This window comes from Hyla sarda, chromosome 1, assembly GCF_029499605.1.
Source record: "Hyla sarda isolate aHylSar1 chromosome 1, aHylSar1.hap1, whole genome shotgun sequence".
Taxonomy (NCBI): Eukaryota; Metazoa; Chordata; class Amphibia; order Anura; family Hylidae; genus Hyla; species Hyla sarda.
The window spans coordinates 314,789,468-314,795,760 of NC_079189.1; the positions used below are offsets into that span (position 1 = coordinate 314,789,468).

The window sequence follows — 6,293 nt, forward strand, 5'->3', positions numbered from 1 at the left end:
AAGAACAACCTTAACTTCAGAAGCTCATAAGTACTGAAAGGATTAAAAAATGTTAATAGAAGTAATTTACAAATCTGTTTAACTTTCTGGAGCCAGTTGATATATAAAAAAAAGTTTTTTCCTGGATAACCCCTTTAAGCCAGGTATAGATATCAAGGGTCTATTCACATGTATAGTATTCTGCGCAGATTTGATGTACAGGATTTTCTGCTGCAGATTTCAATGTAAACTGAATGACTTGAAATCCTGCGCATCAAATCTGCGCAGAACACTGTATGTGTGAATAGACCCTAAAGTTACTACTTAGCTACATAGCGTGGATCACTGGAGAGAGGCTGCAAGAGGAATTCCAAGGGTTTAGAGCCGGAGACTACTGCGATCGCCGTTCAGCAAGGAGATGGAAGCGTGCTGCCATAGCAACCAATCACAATGCAGTATTCTTTATTTATTTATTTATTTATTTATTTAAATAAAGGCTGAGTTATGATTGGCTGCCAGAAGCAACAACATTGTAAGCATGTGTAGGGTTAGGTATGGCATATTTAGTACTAGTAAGTAGTAACAGAACAAAATGATAGTGACAAGAATATCTGCAATACTTACCCACTATCTACACAAAGTAGTTACTACTTGAAACTGTCAACTTTAAGTGTGTCTTTCAAAAGTGCCTTATACAATAACAATAGCAAAAGTGGTACTTTACTTCATAAAAATTATACAAACATAGGTTGAAGGACAAGTGGCCAGCTGCATTTCTCGGTTTTGGCCAGCAGTCAGTGACGTCAGGATTTATAACTGTATTAAACTGTATGACAGTTCGCCATGATAAATCAGTTTCCCCTTCTTCTCAAATCACAGACAATAAAAGGTTTAGCAGTGAAAGCCATTCATCATAATAAAGACCACAGACTTTGTAGTCATCAATTTCACTCACATGCTTAATACACTGGAGAGAGTGTTAGAGTTTTAGCAAAAGGGAAAAAAGCAACCACGAAGAAAGATTGAACAGGAATAATTACAAAGGTCAAACAAAGAAATCCTTTAGGAAGCAAGTTTTTCCTTGTGGTACAAAAAGGCCCATCACAAAGCTAATATGACTGTGAAAAATAGCTGTATCCCCATGATGCACATTGTGACCTTAACCAGATAGCAAATAACTATTTAGATCCATACATATAAATCTGAATATAAGCGTTTATAACTCATTTTATGACAATGGCAGAATATCATTTTTCCTTGCAAAAGTGATCCAACATGGGCAGAGATAGGCAGTGTTATTCAAATCTAGTCCATTAATATTTCAACATGGAAGTCCAATCCCTGAGACCCCAGCTGTCAAAGGGGCCCCAGTATTCTAGAATAGAAGATGGCTGCAGTACAAAGCCTAGCCACTTATATGGTCAATCCACTGTGCCTGAGTAATAATAAAGAGGGATCCATAGCTTGCAGATTCCCACTAATCGAATATATCCCTGGAGTATCAGGTGACTAGAGCAAAAGTGGACCCAATGTGGGTAGCATTTGGCCCAGAGGACCAGAAGGGACTCCTAGGGATCAGGGTCTTGGTCCAGGCATATGTATTGTTAAGGTGGTAAAGTAGTAAAGTCAGGAACAGGTAAGAAAGTTGTGTAAAGCTGCTAAATTCACGAGAGAGTTGATATGGGGGGTGAGGTGAGTTGAAGATCAGACACAGGTCAAAGACAAGCAGAACACCTTCACAGAATATTTTTGTTAGGGTAAGAAGACTATATTACTCAAGCACCAAGGGCGGAACAGCAGCATATAAGCGGTGCAGTGCCAGGACAGGAGGGGGCAGGATTTGGGTGTGTGCAATGTACCATTAAATGGCAAAGAGAGCATTTTGGACCCTATGGGTCAGAGTAACACAGGCAGAAGAAGGAGAAGCAACATGGCAACAAACAGAAAGGGAGAACAGGGCACGGATAGTAACCTAGTGTTGATGAATGCTGGAAATGGCAGTATCTTAGTCATTACCAACTGGCAGCAAGAAAAATTGATAGATAGATAGGAGATAGATGATAACAGATAGATAGATGATAGATAGATAGATAGATAGATATGAGATAGATAGATATAAAGATAGATGATAGATAGATAGATAGATAGATAGATATGGGATAGATAGATAGATAGATATGCATATTTTTCTTTTTAATTAAAGCTCTTTAGAAAATTAAAATGATGAAGATGTCTGTACCTGGAATTCTAATAGATCATATAGTAAGCCTAGAGCTCATTTGGCCAGTAGTAGTAAGAGTCCTATCCATAAACTATAAACACTTATCCATAAACTATTTAGTTCAGTTCATGAAATAAGTGAGGTGTGACAGTATAAGGCAGTTAGTGACGTGCTTTTTATCGACCCTACGAAAAACAAGCAATAAAAAATGTCAGTTGTGTCTGTAAAACTAATTAGATTTGGTGTTGGCTGGAGCAGTCAAACTTTGCTCCAAATTCTGATTTATAATCGAGGTTCTAGAACATTTGAAAGGGGAAATGCTTATTTTTGTCAATAGAGGTTCTAGGTCTTAAGGTGGTCTGTCCACCTTCAACGTTATTGCAAACCCACACAATATGCCATACATTTTATTAGATGCAGGTTCAACAGCTCAGCTCTTTCTGTAACTCCCACAGCAGTGAATGGAGATGTAACTGAATCGAATACCGTTAAAGTGAATTAGCTAAGCCACCAAAAAACAAGTAGGAAGAGCAGGTAAGAAAAACATAAATGCTAAATATTGCATGAAAAATCCAGGAAAAAAACTTTTTTTTATATCAACTGGCTCCAGAAAGTTAAATAGATTTGTAATTCTATAAAAAAATCTTAATTCTTCCAATAATTATCAGCGGCTGAAGTTGAATTGTTCTTTTCTGTCTGACAACAGTGCTCTCTGCTGACATCTCTGCTTGTCTCGGGGACTGCACAGAGGTTTGTTATGTGGATTTTCTTCTACTCTGGACAGTTCCTGAGACAGGTGTCATCAGAGAGCACTTAGACAGAAAAGAACTACTCAACTTCAGTAGCTCATAAGTACTGAAAGGATTAAGATTTTTTTAATAGAAGTAATTTACAAATCTGTTTAACTTTCTGGAGCCAGTTGATATATAACCAGTTTGGTCCGGTTAGACACTTTGTGGCTGTTCTTGCCTGCAGCACCAGGTCTTTCGCTTTCTTCACCATTGAAAGGGCTCTGAGGCCCCCTCATGGCAGGGACTACAGAAAAAAGGTTTTAAATAGAGCAGCTTATTGGATTCACCAGTTAAACTCCAGGTTTCCAAAGGTATGAATTACAGAGGGGATCAAATGTTTATTTATTTATTAATTATTTACATTATACTACCATGTTGTGTATTTATTTAAGTATTTAAAAATGGTGTCTGTATACGCATTAGTTTTCTGCTGTTGTCTCTCCACAATGCACCATTCAACCTATTGTTTTTGGCTTTTTTTTTGCTTCCATGTCTCTATGCAAAGTGATTGATTTACTATGTGTATATATTCAATGTGCCCATATGTTTTTATGCTGTGAACATAGACAGGAGTGTCTGAAACATGTTGACATTTCTCATGTGTTTTAAAATACATATATCTGACATATTATATGTGTTAATAATAAAGACTTAAAAGGGTACTCCGGTGGAAAACACTTTTTTTTTTAATTATCTGGCACCAGAAAGTTAAACTGATTTGTAAATTGACTCTATAAAAAATCTTAATCCTTCCAGTAATTATTAGCTGCTGTATACTACCGAAATACTACAGAGAAAGTTATTTTCTTTGTGAATTTCTTTTCTGTCTGACCACAGTGCTCTCTGCTGACACCTCTGTCCATGTCAGGAACTGTCCAGAGCAGGAGAGGTTTGCTATGTGGATTTGCTCCTGCTCTGGACATGCTTCAGGCATCTGAAGAAGAAACTGGTCCGGTTTCGTAACGCGTAGCATGTTTTTATAAAATACGTTTTTATTATTACCCCTGGATCACCTACTGGCAGCGCCTATTATCCTCCGTGGAGTTTGGAGTGGTATTGGAATCTATTATACACGATTGTGAGAGTGAGGAGGTGTGCAGCAGCCTTAAATGAATTAGTGCATATACGTGTTGTGCTGGAATTTGTACAACCGTTTTAGGTGAGTTAACCGATTTTTATTATTATGCTGAAGGTGTCACATGAGATAGTGCTTTTGACTTTTGTATTTTATATTTATTTTAGGGATATTTAGTACAGTAAAATGTTCACCCAAATGTACATTGGAAAGTGGACTTCTAAAGGGAAAGTTCTCTCAAATAGGATGGACTGGATGTATAACATGTGATAGAGCCGAAAATTAGTCACAGGAAACCTGGTCTGTATAAGAAGATGGTCTTCTCAAAGAGTTGATTGGAGAGGTTTTATTGTTCATAAAATGTGATTAATTTTTTCCAAAGTTATCTACGATCAGATGAATTACTGAATATTGTCCACCAAATTTAGCCTTTTATTATGTCCTATTTAATTTAAATTATACAGTTTAATTTTAATTTATATAATTTCTAAACAAATGATCAACAGGGCAGCACAAACAAATTCAAATTAGATACTCAAAAGCTTCTGAGTGATTAATATTTATGAAAACAAAATACAGAACCAAATAGCCAAGGGTTAAAAAAGTAAACTGAAACATATGACTTTTCATGTGCAATGGTTCCTTGCTACAATGTGCCAGTCTGGGTATATTTCATGCTGTTAGGCAAACAGGGCAGAGGTATAACCCTCATCCCTAAGGCCCCCAATATTATAAATGGCCCTTTGTAAATGATGGGCACTGTTACAGAATTTGCATGGTTGCCCAGAAATTACACCTCTTTCACCGGGGATTAGCTAAAATGGATACATTAGTAGAAAAATGCGCTCTGAATGAAGTTTTAACCCCTTGGCTCCACAACTATTTGTGGCATCAAGGACACCGTAAGATTATTATTATTTTTAGAGGCCATTTTCAGGGGTTACATGTAGAGATGAGCGAACTTACAGTAAATTCGATTCGTCACAAACTTCTCGGCTCGGCAGTTGCTGACTTATCCTGCATAAATTAGTTCAGCTTTCAGGTGCTCCGGTGGGCTGGAAAATTTGGATACAGTCCTAGGAAAGAGTCTCCTAGGACTGTATCCACCTTATCCAGCCCACGGGAGCACCTGAAAGCTGAACTAATTTATGCAGACTAAAGTCATTAACTGCCGAGCCGAGAAGTTCGTGACGAATCGAATTTACTGTAAGTTCGCTCATCTCTAGTTACATGTCCAGGATTGGAGTCTCATCTACTGCAGTAGTAGTTTTCCACCAGACTTCGACTGCAGACAAGTTTACTATAGTTGCCAAGCCCTAACAATGACAGTGCCATACATGAAAATTGCCTGTAAATATGTTCCTGGCATGAGCATTGTTTATTGGCAACTTGGAGTAAATATAATGTATTCCTTGTCTATTTTTGTTTATCAATGGCAAAAACAGAAGACTATTAAGAAGGATCATCTGGTATCAGAACATAAAAAAAACGAAGTGTATCAAATGATTTTTCTTAAAATGATCGATACAATGGCCCTCATTTAGTATTGCAAACCCGACATGTTGCGCCAGAATTGAACTAACTCTCCATTTTGCTAAGAAAACCTGAAAAGGGGCGTGGTTGTTGGGAAAAGGGGGCATGGTCACCGAAAAGGGGCATGTTCCCGACATTTTCACAAAAAAAAACATATTTACTAAGGTTTTCACATAAAATGTGGTGGATTTGAGCTGAGGAAAATCAGACAGATCCGAGCATGTGTAAAAAAAAGCAAAGTGTAGGGAAAGTGGTAAATGTAGGGAAATCTTAGTAAATACCGCGGAAAATAAATTGTAGGGAATTGAAACCCACAAAGAAACCTACACAACACATTTAGTAAATGAGGGCCAATGGGGGAGATTTATCAAAACCAGTGCAGAGGAAAAGCTGCCCAGTTGCCCATAGCAACCAATCAGATCACTTCTTTCATTTTTAGATAGGCCTCTGCAAAATGAAAGAAGCAATATGGTTGGTTGCTATGGGCAACTGGGCAGCTTTTCCTCTGCACAGGTTTTAATAAATCTCCCCCTATATGTTCATGCAGTCAATAAATGAACCTGTTATGTTTTTACACAAGCAAAAAATCATTTAACATTCTCTATGTGTTAACTGTATATATTATTTTGCCACAAGGCAAAATGCATCACTTTGGCAAAAGTGATGCATACTCAGTTTTTCTTAAAGGTGTACA

The 6,293-nt window shown here is 37.4% G+C and overlaps 1 protein-coding gene across 5 annotated transcripts in view; it reads right to left on the reverse strand.

Annotated features, from left to right (window-relative positions):
• PAX5 (paired box 5) overlaps nt 1-6,293 on the reverse strand; it is a 324,504-nt gene that overhangs the window by 97,148 nt on the left and 221,063 nt on the right. The gene's annotated exons all lie outside the window — the stretch shown is intronic.